The sequence below is a fragment of the Medicago sativa genome, chromosome 8, assembly GCF_051527215.1.
Source record: "Medicago sativa cultivar Bolivia chromosome 8, Bolivia_mono, whole genome shotgun sequence".
Classification (NCBI taxonomy): domain Eukaryota; kingdom Viridiplantae; phylum Streptophyta; class Magnoliopsida; order Fabales; family Fabaceae; genus Medicago; species Medicago sativa.
In genome coordinates, this window is record NC_140756.1 from 92,586,825 (window position 1) to 92,607,003 (window position 20,179).

Here is a 20,179-nt window from a genome sequence, read left to right on the forward strand (position 1 = left end):
TCAAGGCTTAGTGAAATAGGTAATGACAATCTGACCATTAAAAAAATTAATTTCATTTAAATTGTTTTAAGGTATGACTTTGATATTATTTTTGTAATTTTGAATAGAAATAATAATAATAATAATAATAATAATAATAATAATAATAATAATAATAATAATAATAATAATAATAATAATAATAATAATAATAATGATTTATCGTTATAACATTATTTAGATATCAAGTGTCTATATGCACAACAATTATTGAATTTGTTTTAATGTATAAAACTTATAAAAAAAAAATATGAATCCTTACATTTTTTTAAAAAAAATTACTTTCTTATATTTTTTTTTTGTAATTTTAAAAAAAAAACCCAAAATAGAGAATAAAAAAAATAGTTTGCTTTAGAAGTTTATTAAAAAGGATGATGAACAATATCGATATAAATGCTTGATGGAATTAGCACAAAGCGAGGTTACAAAATTAAAAGAAAAAGATTTCTAATGATTTCGTTATAAAGACTCCTTTTTGAATGTGCTTGGTATGAAACAAAAATACTAAAATACTCTTGCAAAATTGTCTATATAAATGATATTCGAAAGACTCTTTCTAGTTACACCCCTGAAATATTCAGTTACACCCAAATTTCTTTAATAATTTAATATAATACCGGAATAGCCCTTAGTCACATATTAGTTTTACAAACCCTATATTTTCATCTTTCAATCCGACAATTCATCTGTGTGACATACATTCATTGAAGAAGAAGAAACTTGTTAAATAAATTGAGATACAAAACATTCCAATTCATCGCAAAACTAAGCGAATTTTTTAGCAGATTTTATGTTTTTTTTACGGCTGCAAATTTCATGTATGTGGTTTTTTAAATTTACAAACAAACTAACACCCAAGTGAACTCAATTCACGTAGCAGTGGGTGTACGTTAATTAAATTCACGTATGCACTTGAATTTCAATTCAATTGTATTTTCCATGGGTCTTCTTTCAAGAATTTGCTTTGTATTTTCCATGGGTGTCTTTCTTATGTTGTGGCATCCCCCGTTTGATGTGTTTTGTTTGTATTTGCCTTGCCTACATCAATTGATTCGGTGATATTGTACTTACGTATGCATATCCATGTCCAGTTTTTTGTTTTTTGAGATCAGTTTCGTTTTGTTTTATTTATACGTGAATTAAGTTCACGTTTACCTCTTTTGTTTGGTTTTAATTGCACGTGAATTTAATTTACGTATGTGTGGGTAAATTAAGATCACGTACTTTGAGATTTTCGTCTTCCTGAATCAATTAAAATGATAATAATGAGTGAAATTTTGAAAAGGAAGTAGGGGTATTTTTGTCACTTTGGGGTGTAACCTGAAATTAATGTGGTGTAATTAGAAAAACTCTATTCGAAAGACCATTGCAAATTACATTGCTTCTTCCATGTATTCTCTTTTTCTTATTAGTTTCTTTGCTTCTTTTTTTTTTTGTCAATCGTTGGTTGCTAATTTTTTTTTTGTGTGAATGAGAAATATTTTGTTTGCCAAACAATATTTGATTGTTTATGCAATTTATTTATTTTTGAAAAAATATGATCTTTAGTAATAATCGTAATTATAGTAGTTTCCGTATTGTTGTGTTTTTTTGTGTCTTAATGATTATAACTATTTTTCTAACTATTGTGTTTTATTTATTTTTTTGAGAAAATCCATGTCACTGTTAGAGAACTCTCATAGTATGATAAGATACAGAGTTAGGATGAGAAGATTAACGACACTGTAATGGAAGATTATACATTTGTATTTTAGTTGTCATCTATTTTCATATTCAACCAATTCATTATTTTGAAGGATCCAATTCATTTGTTTGCTTTACATGTTGTAGTTTGTAGCTATATTTTGTTCTTTTTTAATGTGTTAGATACACTTTGTTTTTTCATATCATGTTAGAGAAATGAGTGTCATCTTTATAAACATCAAAACTCTTTTGTACATAATGTTTTGTATTATTATTTATTATTTAATCAATTTAATATATTTGTTTATTTTAAAAAATGCTTACCTTAAAATAAATATTTACCTTATATACTTCTGTGGTCAATTTAGTTTATTTGTTTATTTGATTTCAATATTGTTTTATCATATTACTCGAATTATTATTTTACAAATTGAATGATGATATTGTTTAAAAGAGGAACTTATATAATTACAAAACAATTTGAAAAATATATATTATCTAAATTTTATTATATTTTTACACAAAAAAAAACTTATGTATATTGCCTTTTTTTGGTCACATATGTGTTTTTGATTGAAGTTAACACTTTTATATTGATTTATATTTAGAAATATCATAATAAAAAATCTTTAATGTAAAACTTATGTATATTGCCTTTTTTGGTCACATGTGTGTTTTTGATTGAAGTTAACACTTTTATATTGATTTATATTTAGAAATATCATAATAAAAAATCATTAATGTATTTGTTCAAAATAAAATCTGTAATCAATGTTTGTAAACATAAGGTCATAAGTTTCTCATTTTTTTTTAAGGAAGTTTCTCATCTATTTATTAATAAGTTTTTAATTTTTTTTTGTTCAAATATGTTTTTAAATTTATTTATTAATTTGTTTGTAAACATAAGGTCATAAGCTACCTTTTCATAATTTCACATTTATTTTTTAATATGTTTTTTTTTAATTTAATGAAACTAAATATGCAAAAGTATATGTGTATTGTTTCTCCCTAATTAACTGCATACGTAAAATTTTTTTTATTCATAAATTAATATGACCATTAATACGCACATTAAACACAAATGGTATTCTTTTTATCTTTTTTTTTATCCCCTATTCTTTTTATCTTTAGCAAAACGTATTCTTCATCACACATTCAAATTTGTCAATGAGATTATATATTTTAAATGTCCATCAATTCTTAATCTTTATGTTGCATAAAAAAGACAATCTTAACATTTATGAAATATTATACACTTTTTCTACTCAAAACTGAATCAAATTGTTCAGCGCAAATTATTAATGCGCTAATTAAAAACATGAATCATAAGTTCCGGTAAAAATAAAACATGAATCATAAGCATTCAAAATTAAAATCAATTCATAACGTGTATCAAAATTATTCAAAATGCACGTATACGGACCTAATCATTAAGGGGAATATTAAGGTAATTTCTTTTTCATCAATCCAAAAAAATCGAAATTACTAAGTTAAATAATCTCTTAGCCATGAAAGTTGACTCAATTGGTAAGTAATTGACTCATCCAGATGGTTAAAAATTACTTTTGTAAGCGTTCTAGGAATCCAATTCACTTATATTTATTTCCAAAAAAAAAATTGATGTTAAATTTGTAAATTCATACGGTATAAACATAACTTTTTTTTGTATGATTTTCTCTGTAAAAAAAAGACAACAGTATAATGTTTGCTTATATTTTTCCCTAATAAATACATTTGCTTATTGTGCCAAAACAAAATACAATTACTTATAGATCGTGACATTTTTTACTATAGGTAAATGTGTAGGTTCCAAAATATTATACAATTTACTCATTTTTTAATGACATGTTTGGTTACCCGTCTATAATCATCCTTACAGTTTTCAAAATTTTATACAATTTATTTGTGATTGACTTATTTCCAATTATAAAAAATTTATACCTGTTATTCAAGGGTATTTCGATGGGATGATAAGAGATTTTCTTAAGCTTCATCAAAAATCATATGTTCAAATATAGCCTAAAATATACAACAATGTTAAATCTCCTAAGAGAAACCTTTTCCATTCATTGTGGTCTTACTCGACTCCATTTACGCTTAAAGGATACACGGTAAAAAAAAAAAGTCAATACTTGCTTGATTAATTTCCATGAATGGTAGTTACTATAAACATTGTTGTATGTTTGGAACATTAAAAAGTTGTCATCCAACAATAGTGCCTACCAGTTGGGTGGTTTATTGCCTATTTTAGTAACTTTACATTTTTCAAGTATTTTTTTTTGTAAGCCGGGAGAAAGGACAAATATCAAGAGAAAACAACGGCATCTCAACTAGGTTCGCATCCCGTATCCTATGCCGCCAAACTCAAAAAAATTATTAAAAAAGGGAAAAATATATACACAAGAGGGGGACTAAGCCAAAACCTTCAAAAGCTGAAAATAAAAGAGAATGAAAAATAAAAGGGCAACAATTTCTGTTAAACTTTTAGCACGAGTCTCTGGAATTTCAAAAAGTCAACATCACCAGCAACATGGCTTTGATTTTCATCAAATCCACCAAAATCATCAATAAACATCGGAACCTGTTCGACACCGCGAAAATCAAAGATTCCGCAATAATAATTAACAATGGTTTATGAGACGGAAAGCAACTCCTGTGTCCGAGTTGCCAATACCTTAAGCACTCCAATATAGGACAATCATTGGACACTTGGAGATGAAGCACCTCTTGAGCAGGTTCTATACGGCGGTTTCCCAAGTACATGTTGTCTCAATTTCTGTTTTTGCTTCTTAAACAAAACCAGTGTGAATAGATATATTTAAGTTTACATATATAATATATATTTAAAACAATTTTATAGTTTGAGAAAATTAGTCCTAAAAATTCCTAACTCAAATAATAAAAATGTCAAAATTGTTTCATCGGATGTTATGATTGATATTCGATCTCGGACTTTTTCATGGTGTACACAATTTTTTAGGGGAGTGAACACATTTTACAAAGAAGATCCACAATAGAAATCCCATTTTATGTACCTAAGTGGATCTTAAATGTATACGCCGTCTATTTTATAATATACATCTAACTTACAAGAGTTTCAAACTACACGTTGCACATAATCTTGCTTTCTATCATTAGTTGCTTTCAATTGTTTTTTTCTAATTGCTACCATTTGTTCATGTCTCTATTGCTTTAGTGGTCTATTTCTTTTTTGGTAATGATATCTTTGGTACTAATATTTTATAGAAGTTGTCGAATCCAATGCAATTTTTTTTAATGTCTTCCCTTTTCACATTAAACGTATTGAATGCAAATAAAAACGTCTGACAATAATTTTGCATTGATTTTGGGTACCTATTTTGTATTCAAATTTATAGTCATGTCTTCACTATATATACTCACGTTACTCGAATTATTTCTGTACTTTTTCTTTACTTAGTCTCTCTTCACACACATCCAACGAATTTTTATTTTTAATTTACAATTTTTTTATAGGTACAAAACATGGAGTACACTTATAAAAACAATTTTTATATTCATGACATATGCAGAATTAAATAAAATATGCAAAATTATTTTTCTTGCACATTATTAAGTATATTTTTTTAATCTTGGAAAATGTTTTGATAACTTTTCTTATTCTCTTAGTGTTGAATCATTCACTACACGATAGATTCAGCCACTTATCAGCGTTCACTCTGCAACTGATTCAACCACTTATTAGCTTCTTATGTTTGTTTTGATTCATATTGTGCTTGATTCTTAAGCCCGTGTGTGTGTGTGTGTCTCTTATTTTTTTCGTTCTACTTTTTGTGTGTATTGAATCAATTTATTTTGGTTTTTCCCCTATGTTCAATTGTTTCATAAGAAGAATGACTACAAACGATTGATACGAGTAATGATGAAATTAACACTGTTTTTCAACTATACAAGCAATATTTGAATGCCTATTATATTTCTCTATACATCATTTTTTATTACAAAATTCATGTAAATTTATTATTCATTTCATCAATAAATTCTTTTAAGGTTATTCTACTATCTTTTGATAATATACATATCCATGTAGAAGGCTCTTAGACCATCCACAATGGTGGGTGCTTCACCTATTTAGCACCACATTAAATAGACACCCTCATTGTCGAGTATAACATATGGGTGCTTAATTTCAAAAAAAAAACATATGGGTGCTTATGGAGGAGGGTGGTTATGGAAGCACCCTCTCTCTCTCTTCATTTTTCATGGGGTCCCATTTAATAAATCTTAGTAAAATGAATAAATTTTGTTAAAAATGTAATGATATAGAGTTATTTGTAAGGGTCTATTTAATAATTCCTCTTGAGGTGCTAGGTTGGAGAAAATTGGTGCTTATTAAGTATTACCGTAAAATTGGTGATATGGACATAGGGGACCCATTTAAGCACCCAATGTTGGGTGCTCTGTTGTGGATGGTCTTACATTCACAAATATGGAATGAATTTCGATTAGAAATTTCTACCTCAGGTCTGGGTTAAAGGATATGAATAAATATTTGTTTTTTCTAGCATTTGTTCTTCTACTTCTTTTACTTCCTTTTTTTTCAAAGCATTATAATGTATCATTGATGAAAAAGTTCTTGGAAGGTCACAAGGATTTAGACACTTCGATTGGTCGCACACAAACAATGCTTATAACATAATCATTTAAAAACTAATGATTCTTTAATTATTATTTTTCTATTATTTTTGTTCTTTTTATGTATGTGATATCAAATGAAGTGTCTAATTCTTTATGTTCACACAATAATTCTCTCATAGATGTCATTAAAAAGCATTAACATGTATTCAAGTCAAAATTCAAAAAAAATTCATATTTACTTTCTATACCTTTTTTTCTTTCTAAAATATATTTTGTTGTCATATTTACCTTTTTTTTTATGTTGATTTATTCTTTATATATATATATATATATATATATATAAAAGAGATTCATTCTTCTACCAAAAAATAAAAGAGATTCATTCTCATATGTTTTTATCTCTTTCGATTATTCTTCGTTATCTATACCTTTTTTTACACAATCAATTTAAATAAAAATCACACCTTATGAGAAGGAGAATATTACTAAGTGTTCATGTTTTCTTGAACAATTGTTCTCTTTTACATGTTAAGGAGCAACATATATTTTTAATAGGAAATAACACTTCCAACCAACTGTTTTGTTCTTCATTATAGGATTGGTTGAATTTTTTTTCTCAGTTCACTATTAACTTCCATGTGTATGATTGTAACACCCACGACGTGGCTTTCGATATCCCGCCAGTTGGATACGAAAGGTTCCTGCCAGTTGGAACGGGCACTATCCATAAGGATGACCCCACGTTAATAAAAGGAACCGAATCACATCGAAATGAGAGGGATCCGGAGGCCGTGTAGGTATGGGACTACATGGTTGAAGGAAGGCTTATAAGAATTGTTAGGTACTACCCATATCAACAAGATACATCTTCTTTTCGGTAGCTCATTCCATAAGAACTCCACAGTTAAGCGTGCTTGACTTGGAGCAATTTTGGGATGGGTGACCTACCGGGAAGTTTCCTGGTAAGCGTGCGAGTGAGGACAAAACACGCTGAAAAGACTCGTGTTGGTTTGTGGGGTTAGTCGGCAATCCTAAAAGCAGTCTGGGATGTTACAATGATGATTTTGAAATATTTTGTTTTTAATTTGTTTAATAGTGTATATTTTTAGTTTAAATTAGTAGCTTAATGGATTTGGTTTTGAATCCACCTTTTTTTTTTGGGATTTCCTTTTTATTCGAAGTAAGTTGGTCTAAAAGAAGCTGTATTTATCGGATAATGTTAAGTTGTGTGTCAATTTTATAATCCTATATGATAATCCCTTCATGTATATTTGACTTCTTCTAGATTCTTTTTCACAAATAAAAGGTCTTTTGAAATTAGGAATTCGCCTCAAAAGACAACAAATAAGATGTTGATTTCAGGAACGAGTGAGCGATGATCAACAAAAAGTTATAAATGTGGAAAATTATCAAGTTACAGCAAAATTTTACTTTTGCAAAAATTTGCATCAACAAATTAATCAATCTATATAATTTATTTTTTCTTTTTCATTGGTAATTTTTTTTAACATATCTTTCTTAGTGTGAGACTATCTACGTTTGTGATTTGGTGACATAGTCAAATAAGGTCAAGCGGAGGCGTAATATGGTCAAAAAAATGTGGGTTAATGATGGTTTGATAGAGGTAGGTTTATGTTCCTATCCTTCATGAAAAGAGCAAAAGGAAGTATCAAAAATAGAATGAGTTACTGATAATTTTGTAAGTTAGTTGAAGGAGTTGGAAATTTATGATTAATTATTTTATTAAAAAATAGACTTAATTAAAAAATGCCACGTTATTTTAAAAGAGAAATGCTTCTTAGTACGGAACGAAAAGCTAAGGGAAGAAAATGCATTACGTGGCAGCCAATTTTTTACCCCCATACTACCTTTATTCCATCCAATACGGAATTATAATTCTCCCAGCGTGAAACACCTATGAGTTTCGTCTTTTTTCGTATGCAAAGCTCCGTACTATATAGCATAACTGATTTTAAAAATGTCTAATTAGCATGTACTTTATCAATTCAGCATAACATATCTACATTTTTCATTGTTAGACCCCACCAAATATCAAAAGTGAAGATATTTAAAACATGGAGGTTGGATAAAAAAATTGCATGAAAGCGAACGACATCCAAAAACTTATATTTAATATATTTTTTTTAGCAAATGACATCCATATATTAAGTAAATGGATCATCACACTTAAATAATAGAAACCCCACAAGTGAAATTAACATTATATATTCACCCAAAAAATTAAGACATTAAGTGTATTGGAAATCTCACTTATATGTTGCACAATTTCTACTACTGCATCAAATGTAGATGTTTAACTCACACATGACATATTAACATCTTTATCTTAAGGGTTAAATATGTTTTTGGTCCCTATAAATATACCAACTTTTCATTTTAGTCCCTCTAAAATTTTCCTTCAACTTTTAGTCCCTATAAAATTTTCAATCACTACTTTTGGTCCCTATTTTAAAGTAAAATTATATGTAGAATTCATATTTTTCAATAAAATTTTGCAGAAAAATTCATAATATTATAAGAATCTCTCCCAAAAAAATTTAGAATTTTTTAACAAAACATGAATTTAATATGAATTTTTATATTTTTTATGGTTAAAAATTCATATTTAATTTAAGTTTTGTTAAAAAATTCTAATTTTTTTTGGAAAATATTTTTACAATATTCTACACATTTCTGCACAATTTCATTAAAAAATACAAAAATTAACTTTAAAATAGGGACCAAAAGTAGTGATTGAAAATTTTATAGGGACTAAAAGTTGAAGGAAAATTTTAGAAGGACTAAAACGAAAAGTTGGTATATTTATAGGGACCAAAAACATATTTAACCCTTATCTTAATTGTGTGACTCTTTGTGTCTGTGATCAGATGAGATAGCCAAATAAGATCAATGAAACAACATGATAAATTATGGGTTGGTGACGGTTACAACATATAAGGATATTTTTGTTCCATTTGTTCTTGCAAAGAGAGAAAATAAATTAAAAAAAGAAAGAAAATGAAAAAGTAATTTGAACATGATATCAATGATAAGGGAAGAATTTAAGGGGTGTGTATTTTACCTATGATAGTATATGGAATAATGAGTTTCTGTTAGTTTTATGAATTTGTTGAAGGATCAATGGGGATTATTGGGTAATTATGTTACCAAAATATCATAGTCATTTAGGGGGGTGTATTGGATTAGGATTTTGAAGGATTTATAAGATTTTGAAGGACTTTCATGATTTTAAAAGACAATCAGGATTTTCAATTTGGATTTCAATGGATTTACATCATAAGATTTTAAAGGATTTTATGAATTTATAAGATTTCAAAAGATTTTTTGAATTTTAAGGACTCGTTGAAAAGAAATGATTACAACACACTCTCTATCATAATATTTTGAATACATACTCTTATTTTTTATTTTATTTTTATGAGAGATAGAGAGGGGGGAGAGGAGGAAGAGAAGGGAGAAAAGAGAGGAGATAGAGGGAGGAGAGAGAGAGAGAGAGAGAGAGAGAGAGAGAGAGAGAGAGAGACAAGGGGGAGAGAGAGAGAGTGAAGGGAGAGAGAGACGAAGAGAGAAGGGAGAGAGAGAGGAGGGAGAAAAGAGAGGAGAGAGGGAAGGGAGAAGAGAGAAGGAAGAAGAGATAAGAAAGAGATAGTAAAAACTTTTAAAGAAAAACAATCCCAAGAAATCTTATGTCTTCATGAAAGACTTTTTTTTGTTAAAATTTCACTAGACAATCTCACAAAATCCACCAAAATCTAATTTATTAAACAATCCTTTGAAATTTGAATGATTTTGAATACCATGAGACTTTTTTTAAGTGATGAAAAGTCTTGATTGAATACCTCAAGAATTTTTTAAAATGATAAAGAATCTTGATTGAATACCACAAGACTTTTTTTAAATTGCAAAGAGTTTTGATTGAATACCACAAGACTTTTTCATAATTAAAAAGTCTTTTAAAATCCCTTAGAATCCTAATCCAATACATCCCCCTTAGAAAATGCTAGATCAATTTAAAATGTCTAATAACTATGTATTTTTTAAGGATAATAATCATATATTTTGTCAACTTAGCAAAACACATATATATTTTTTCATTGTCTGATCCTACCAAAGATCGACGGTAAAAGAATTCAAAATAATATAAGTTGAATTAAAATGAATGATATCCAAAAACTAAAATTTAAGAGAAAATTAAACTAATGATACCTAAAAACTAACCATATAAATCATCATAATATTGAGATTTATGTGGGAGCGTACATTGAATTGCATCATCAAATTCGGTTAAGAGTAACCACATAAGTGAGATAGCCATTACATCATTATTCACAGTCTTAAAACATTAGGTATATAGATCATCTCATTTTCAAAGTCTTAAAAGATATATGGGTCATCTCACTTATATAATGCTCAACATCTAATCTTGCATCCAATTTAAAATTTTAACTCGACACATTAACATCTCTCCGCTAAGTGTTGAACTCACCGCGTGTGTGGTCCACCACCAAGAACCACTCCTGCTCCCCCACAATGTTGAACTGGAATATGATACAACTGTTGGGCCTTCTTGAGGAGTCGACACTGTTGTGGATCGACACGTTGAAGAAAGAGAAAACACACAAGTGAGAATGATGCACCGTCTTATCCAAAATTTTAAGGTTTAGGTATGAGTTTTTTTCGCTTGATTTTGGTTCGAATTCCACTCTTTTATCCATTGTTGAACTTTAGGTGACACTTGATAAATCACAATATTCTCTACCTTGAGTATGACAATATTCTAGCCCGTGCTTGGCACGGGTCCACATACTAGTATTTAATAATTTACCTTAATTTAATTAATTACAAAACCGGTGGCACAAATTTAGCATTCATCATCTAGTATTAGTACTACGACATTGCTGGCGACTGCGTGTGTATCACATCACATCACATTAAATTAATTTGGGTTAAATATATTTTTGGTCCCTACATTTTGTCCCCCTTTGAAGAATAGTCCTTACATTTCAATAAATGTTTTTAAAATCCCCACATTTTTACTCTGTTAGTACAAATAGTCCCTGCCGTCAATTTCTACCTAATCCCCAAACGGAATGGTGACGTGGCAAATTTTTTTTTTATAACTTTTTAATGGGTTGGGCTAACAAAATGGGTCAAATAAGACCCGACCCATGGATCCAAATTTCCCCTCCTTCCTTCTTTTGCGATCTCTCTTGTTTCCCAAAAACTCTTACTCTTCTCTCTTCTAAACCCTTCAGTTCTCTTCCTCCCTCCTCTACTTTCACCATTTTCTTCTCTCTTCTCTCTAATCCTTCTATTCACTTCCTCCCTCTCTTCTCTCTTTGTTCTTTCTAACAACAATAACAAAGACAAATTCATTAACCCTACACCACCACAATCAAACATTTATCAATGTTTATTTTTGTTTCATTTCATTCATAATCATATAAAGAGCATCACAGTTGTTGTTACTAGATCAAATTTTGAATATCATGCTTTGTCAATTTGGTACTGAATATTTGGGGGAAATCATGGAGGAAGGAAGGGAACGAGTGTACTAGAAGAGAGAAAGTGAGGGAGACAAAACGATGATGATGATAATTAATATGGGTTAACCCAATTTTTTATTTCTGATTTTTTTTTTATGATATGAAGATGATGTTGAATCTGGTTAACCCAAATTTGGTTTATGAACAACCTATGAAGATGATGTTGCTTTATGAATGTTTGTTGTTGATGTGTTGTTATCATTGTTGTGTTGTTGCTGCTGTGTTGTTGTTCTTGTGTTGATTATCAAGATGAACATGAAGAAGATGAAGAATTTGTTGTTGTGTTGTTCTTGTTGTTTTGTTGTGTTATTATTGCTGTTCTTGTATTCTTGTTCTTGATTCTAAAATGAAATTGTTGCTGTGTTGTTTTTCTTAAAAAGCTGCTGAAAAATTCTTATTTTAATTGTATTTTGTTGTTAATCAATTAATTTAACTACACATTAACACTAATCATTTCAATAAATCTGATTTTTGGCTATATCATAATAAATTGGGGCCCACTCCCACTGCCACGTCAGCTTCTCGTTAACAATTTAACAGCGAGGACTATTTTTACTAACGGAGTTAAAATGTGGGGATTTTAAAAACATTTATTGAAATGTAGGGACTATTCTTCAAAGGGGGGTAAAATGTAGGGACCAAAGACATATTTAACCCAATTAATTTCAAACATAAAAGGGAATGAATGTTTTCATATAAAATAATTTCAAGACCATTAAGAGCATAATTGAGTTTGGCGGGATAATTCAATGATTGATGATGATTTTCAGCTTATATCTAAGACGCGTTAATTAATAATAATAATAATAATGGGTATTATAGTATGATGATGATACACGGTAACACGGAATAAACATTTTTGAAAAAGCTCAAATCAATATTTTTTTATTAAGTTCAGTTAATTGTAGATTGATTATGTGATTACATGAAATGGAAGTTGATGTGGTTATTATTATGTTTTTTTTTAATAAATCATTATTATTATGTTTTATAAGGCTTAAAAAAATTAAGTATAGTTAATTGCGTAAAAAAATATTTAGTTTATTGAACAGTATGTATATAACTTTTTTTAATTTATGGTTCATTTTATGAACCATTTAAGTTGGCTTGGTCTCTTTTGGTGCAGTGTGGCTTAGTTTTCCTCATATCTTCCATTACATTATTTTTTATTTTATTTTTTAATTTATATTGTCCATTCTCCCATGTTTTTCTTTCACTCTTAATAATTAATACATTTCTTCCCATTATTTACCTTTCTCCGTGACTCAACCTCAATCAAAGGAACAGTAAGATATACAAGAAAAAACTAAAAAGTAATTCAATTCAAGAATAGGAGAAATCATAGGAAGAAACAGATTATGAATCACCAAATACCAAAAGTGGGAAATGAGAATTGAGCTAAAATACCTTTTCAAAAATATATATGGTAACTCAATTAAAAATATTCAACACAGACCACTTTATATATAGTATATATTAAATATTTTTTTTTTGAGAGAATTTAATATATTTATTTATAGGGAAGATGTGAGTATTTGTGCAGTATCAAATTTGTGTGTGTTTCTTCTCCTAAATTCAATAAGCAAAAGTGTTAGTATCTTTCAAATAAAATAGAGTTTGAATTGTGGAAGAAAGGGATTATAAAAATGGTTGTGAATGGGGGGATTCTTTTTGTTTGTGTTGTGCTTCTCATGGCAATGGAAGTTCCTAGAGCAGCTGCACAAATGGGTCAAATTCCAGGTATTTTTCTTCTATGCCATTGTTACTTTACTTTTCTTAGTTCTTCATTTTTTATTTTTTGCATTATTTAGTTTGCTTAATGCTTCATTGGAGATTCCTGTGTTTGTTCTTTTTGGTTAACATTAGAACAAATATGTGTATATGATTCATTGACACCAAATCTCAATCATTAGATCTAATTAATTCAGCGGCCAACAATATTCTATCTTTTTAAACATGAAAACATATAGAAGAGAAGCATGACACCAATGAAAGCGCAAAACATTATTAGTTAAGGTGCGTTTGTTAAGGATAAGAAAAAATGATTTTGATATTCTATAATTTATAAATTGTATAAAAAATTAGAATCTAATTTGTGTTTGTTTATTATAGTAAAAGTGATTTTTTTTATTTGATTTTTACAAAAGTGATAATTTTATTATAAAAGTGATTTATAGTTTGTTTAATATAGATAAAAAAAAGTAGAATCATTTTTGACAAACAACCATTGGACCTTTTTTTTGTTGACAAATCCATTGGACCTGAATAATGATTTTGTTTGTTTGAATGAAATTATATAAAAGTGATCTTTTTATTATAAAATTACTTCAAACTTTTGACGGTAATTTCATTTAAATTGTTTTCTTATTTTTTTTTTCCTTCCAAAAGTTGTAACAAATAAATAGAATATTTTTAAATGTGATTATTCTTTTTCTTCTAAAAAAGAGTAACCATAGTTTTTTGATATTCCAAGTTTCAATTGTTTAGTCCATGTGTGATTTGAGATATACTATATCCCACCTAATGAGGAAATTCCCCTAATGAGGCTGAGTGCTTTTATTTACTTTAATCACCTAGTTGTAACCAAGTGGAAAAAAACCCCAACTTAGATCCAAGCCGTGGGACAATTTTTCAGTTGAAATCCAATTACGGCACTGTATTTTCTAAATATAGTAATCAAGCTATTTAGAAGTTCCCTAAAAAAACAATTTAAAAGTTGTTGATAGTTTTGTAAAAAAAACTTCACCCGGCAATGTTGTGTGACCGTTTGCCAAGCATTTTTCAAAGAATAAACCCCCAATTCTCTCTCTCACCGTAGGGATTTCATGCAGAAATATTGAATGGCATTTAAAAATTTAAAAAATAGTCATTTCAATCTATTAATGTGCTATGTGTTATCACTAAAATATTTGAATTTATCAAAATAGCATGAACAATGCATAATATATGTAAGGTTCAGGGTTCAAACCCCGGCCACCACAAAAAAAAAGTTGTATAAATCAAATTACCAGGATATAATGATTAGAATAGACACATTTAAGTTTGCGACAAAAAAATAAATGGCCATTAAAGACACATTTTCATAGTAAAAAATGCCTATTAACTAACTAAAGACACATCTAAAAATCAAAATTACTAATAAAAGATACTTTTAAGTTTGTTTTTGTAATTTTAATAAAAAGATTGCTAACATAATCTAACTATAAGCTTTTAAGGTTTTAACATTGTATTACATTATTATCATTTTAAATATTAAGGAAAATGAAACCAACCTGAACGAAGATATGATGTTATCGTATGACGCTTATTCTCTCTTATCTTATATATAAGAAAAAAGTGAGGTAAAAAAAGGTGTACAATACTATTTTTAGGGTAAAGTATTTTGTAGGATAAAGTTACTTATACCTTTTACGATTACTTTTACAGACCCGTCCGAAAATACTAGGTGATATTGTTGTAAGTTTTTATTTTACTATTTGTGTGCAATTGATAACACGTAACAGACTGAGTTCCCTGTTGTGCACACAAGATACTCCATGTAAGAATATGTTAATGTGTCTCATAGACAAATAAGTTTCGCACACAAGATTCACATCCAGAAATTTACATCTCCCTTTATGAAAAGTGATGTAAGGTAAACATGCCAAGTTCTTAAATGATCAGGTTGGTGTATAACTGAAGTTCAATAATGCTTAGAAGCTTATTTATGTAGCCAAACTAGTAGTTCTAGCAGAAACTTCTATTACTATTATTGTGAGCAATCTAAGTCGCACATTGAAAATATATAAGGTTTGCCATACGTTTCTAGAGAAAAATACTCTCGGCTTTACAAATCGATTTTGTTAAGAAGAGTTAAATCTAATATGAATATATACTTCAAATTGTAAAATGACCTTATTATATTTGCATTAACACATTGTGTAATTGTCTTACCACATGTTCATGTTTATTATGCAGAGCGTAAAAATATCTTTAAGAAAAGGCGAAGTCACTCCCGCCCCATTGATACCGTATTCAAGCTTCCAACTGCAACTACTTCTTGGCCAAAAGGTATCCATCATTTGATTTCCATTTTTCTCTCCTTTTATGATATATTATAGTGTATGCAGTGCAGACTCTGATTATAACAACCATTGAATTGCAACATACAGGTAATGGTTTCGCGAGAGGAGTCCTCGATCTAGGTGGGCTCCAAGTGTCTACAGTATCAACGTTTAACAAAATTTGGGGAGCCATTGATGGTGGACCGGATGATAAAGGAGCCTCAGTGTTCGAACCAACAGGAATACCTCAAGGATTCTCTATGTTAGGAAGCTACTGCCAACCCAACAACAAACCTCTTTTTGGGTATGTTCTTGTGGCAAAAGATGTTTCTTCAAGCACCACAAAGAGCACATTAAAGCCACCAATTGATTACACATTTGTATTGAAAGCTAAATCCTATTCAGCTACTCAAATTTTGCCTTTGTATATTTGGCTACCAGTAGCTCCAAATGGCTACCGTGCTTTAGGCCATGTCGTCACTAAAACACGAGACAAACCTCCCCTTGACAAAATCATGTGTGTTAGATCAGACCTCACAGAGAAATGCGAAATTTCTTCGTCGATTTGGGAATCCGGAGACTTCAATTTCTATGACGTTAGACCAATAAGTAGAGGAACTCAAGCTCGAGGCATTCATGTAGGCACTTTTGTTGCACAAAATGGTAGACTTACTAACCCTCCATCTATTTCATGTTTGAAAAACCTTAATTCCATTTCAAAGATCATGCCTAATCTACAACAAATTAAAGCAATACTCAAAGTTTACTCTCCATTTCTATACCTACATCCTGATGAAAAATACTTACCTTCATCAGTCAATTGGTTTTTCTCCAATGGAGCATTACTATACAAGAAAGGTCACGAGTCAAATCCTAGACCAATAGCACAAAATGGTACTAACCTTCCTCAGGGTCCTAATCCTAAACATGACCGCGCCTATTGGATAGACCTACCAGCTGATCATACAAACAAAGATAGGGTCAAACAAGGTAATTTAGAAAGTGCAGAATCTTATGTACATGTGAAACCAATGTTTGGAGGAACCTTCACTGATTTTGCAATGTGGACTTTTTACCCTTTCAATGGACCTGGAAGGTTAAAAATAGGGTTTATAAATGTTAAATTAGAGAGAATAGGTGAACATGTTGGTGACTGGGAGCATGTGACATTAAGGGTAAGTAATTTGGATGGTAAATTATGGAAAGTCTATTTCTCACATCATAAGACAGGTTCATGGATTGATTCCTCTCAACTTGAATTCCAAAATGATACTAGCAATTTTGATTTTCCAACAAAAAGACCTGTTGTTCATGCTTCATTGCATGGCCATTCAACATATCCACATGCTGGCCTTGTTCTACTAGGGAAAAAAGGAATAGGTGCAAGAGATGATACTGAAAAAAGTAACAAAGTTATGGATATGGGGAAATATGTATTGGTTTCTGCAGAGTATTTGAGGGGTAAAGTTAAAGAGCCAGCATGGTTGAACTTTTATAGGACATGGGGCCCACATGTTGACTATAAGTTAGATGATGAATTGAGAAAATTGAAGAAGTTGTTTCTAGGGAAGCTAAAACATGTTTTTGAAAAAGTTATTAGGGGTTTACCAAAAGAAATGTTGCAAGAGGAAGGACCAACAGGTCCAAAGGAAAAGAAAAATTGGAATGGTGACGAACTTTGACTTATGTAGACATTTTTTCAGTTATATTGATCTGTTTTTCTTTTTTTGACCAATTTATATTAATTTGTTAAACTTCAAAGTTGCTTGAGAATAATGTTGGTAAAATTGTAAAACTTCTTTGTAAAACAATGAATGATATGGAGGACAAAATTGCATGAAAGAGTAAACATAGAGAAATCAAGAGAAACCTTAGATCCTCCCTTTAGCGAAATCTCACTATCCAAAAGATGTTTCAAGTGTGTTTCTCAACCAAGAATCTCAACCAAAAGCACTTAATCTTCAACCCTTAAAATTCTCCTCTTTTGGTATCCCAAGATTACAAAACAAAACAAATGTAATGAACAATGCTTAAATATAACTCAAAAACCAAGATAGACGCCTCGGGCTTGCCCTTGGCCCCTCGCGTCCATTGCATGTTGCATCTATTTGCCTCATGAACAAGACAATGGTGAAAAGCCTTGAAACACGAAAGTCCACCCGCCTGGGGGAGGGTAGAGGCTAACCAATCTTCCAACTTTCCAATCTCCTCTTTGATGAGATTTTAAGGCACAACAACAGAGACAATTGTTGTATAATTACTTGATTGTTATCTCAGGTATTGATCCAATTCTCGAAGTGTTTGTTTCATCATTTTCTTTTATTATAATAAATTTATTAGGGTGCTGCAAATGATATTTAATATACTTTTGAGGTGTCAACATAGTTGAGATATGTTAAAATTGTCATGTGATGTTTTTGCACTATAAATCTTGCTTAAAGAAATACACGTAAGTTTGGCTGATCTTTTGATGTTGCCTCCAATGTGTTTGCAAAAATTGTGGCAATTTTGAATGGTTTTGAGATGGCTTGAAGTGAAGAATATAGAGATGATGAGATTGTTGAATTTGATTCCTTGATGTTTATTCAATTTTCTTGAGCGATCCTCTTTTATTTAATCCTTACGCTCCTCTTGTTCATGACATTTTTTAATATTTTGAGAGGTCAAGGTCAATTTATCTCCATCATACTTTGTGATGATTATCCAACTAAAATGGATTCTAAGTCTGAAGCTCAAATGCGTTTGGCTACTCCACTAAGAGACATTTTCTTGCGCTCCAAGGGTTGTTTACCGTGAATTTTCTAAAGCTTGTAGCTTTGTTCCTATTGCATTGAAATTATGGTTTTATACCTTGGCCGAGTATATTTGTGGGCCATCAAAACTTTTTTGAATGATAGATGTTAGTAGTTAGTTTGTTAGATCAATGTTTTGTCTGGATTTTAACCTCTGTTTTTCTTAACTCAAATCAGTTGAACTATTTAACCCTCTAAACCAAGATCAAAATTGTTGTGCAATTTTGAATGATTCGCCAGTGCATTTTTAAATAGGATAACTAAAAATAATAAAATATAATAAGATTAAGAATGAAAGAAAATGTAAAAAAAAGTTATAAGCTACAAATTCAAACGTTACTTAAAATAAATAACATCAAGAAAAGTTATAAGCCAACAAGATAAGTTTGTTTATCAAACACTTTTCATTTAATGAAACAAGGTTATAAGTTAGTACCATAAATTATTGGCTTAATTACACTTTTGGCCCCCTAAGTATCCAAAAGTTGCGATTTTGGCCCCCTAAAAAAAATATCTCTTTTTTGACCCCTTAAGTTCACTTTTGGTTGCAATTTTGGCCCCCCAAGCCAATTTTGACCCAGTCAACAGACACATGGGCGCCACGTGTGTAAATTTTTTTATTTTATTTTATTTTTTTAATTTATAAAAAATAAAAAAAATATTTTTGTAATTAAAAAAATGTTTTTTTATTACAGAAATAAAAATGTTTTTTTAATTACAAAAAAATTGAAAAAAAATCCGAAAATTAATAAAAAATTGAAAAAAAATATTATAAAATTCTTGAAAATTGAAAAATTAATAAAAAAATTGAAAAAAAATAAAAAATTCTGGAAAATTGAAAAATTAATAAAAAATGATTAAAAAAATAAAATAAAATTTCGAAATTCTGGAAAAAAGAAATTTTCGAAATTTTAATTAAAATTCTAATTAGAATTTTAATGAAAAATAAAAATTCTGGAAAATATTTAAAAAAATTCGAAATTTTCGAAAAAATTAAAAAGATTAATCATTTTTAAAAAAATGAAATTTTTGAAATTTTCATTAGTATTTCTCGAAATTTCGAAATTTTCATTAGTATATATGTCGAGCTTAAGTTTTTTCAGTGTATTTTTCGAAACTTCTAAATTTTCATTAGTATTTTTTCCGGGAAATTTTCATTATGTGTGTTCCGGTTTACAAAATATTATGTGTATTCTGGTTTGTAAATACACAAAAAATTATGTGTATTCCGGTTTATAAATACACAAAAATTCCCGGAAAAAATACTAATGAAAATTTCGAAATTTTTTAAATATTTTCCAGAATTTTCAATTTTCCAGAATTCCGTTTTCAAATTTTTCATATATTTTCGAAATTTTTAAATTTTTTTCAATTTTTAAATTTTTTTAATACTAATGAATTTTCAATTTTTTAATCATTTTTTATTTTTATTAATTTT

At 29.2% G+C, this 20,179-nt stretch overlaps 1 pseudogene; it reads left to right on the forward strand.

Annotated features, from left to right (window-relative positions):
* Positions 1 to 13,552: 13,552 nt before the first annotated feature.
* LOC146903374 (hypothetical protein At1g04090-like) lies at positions 13,553 to 17,643 on the forward strand (annotated as a pseudogene).
* The last annotated feature ends 2,536 nt before the right edge of the window (positions 17,644 to 20,179 follow it).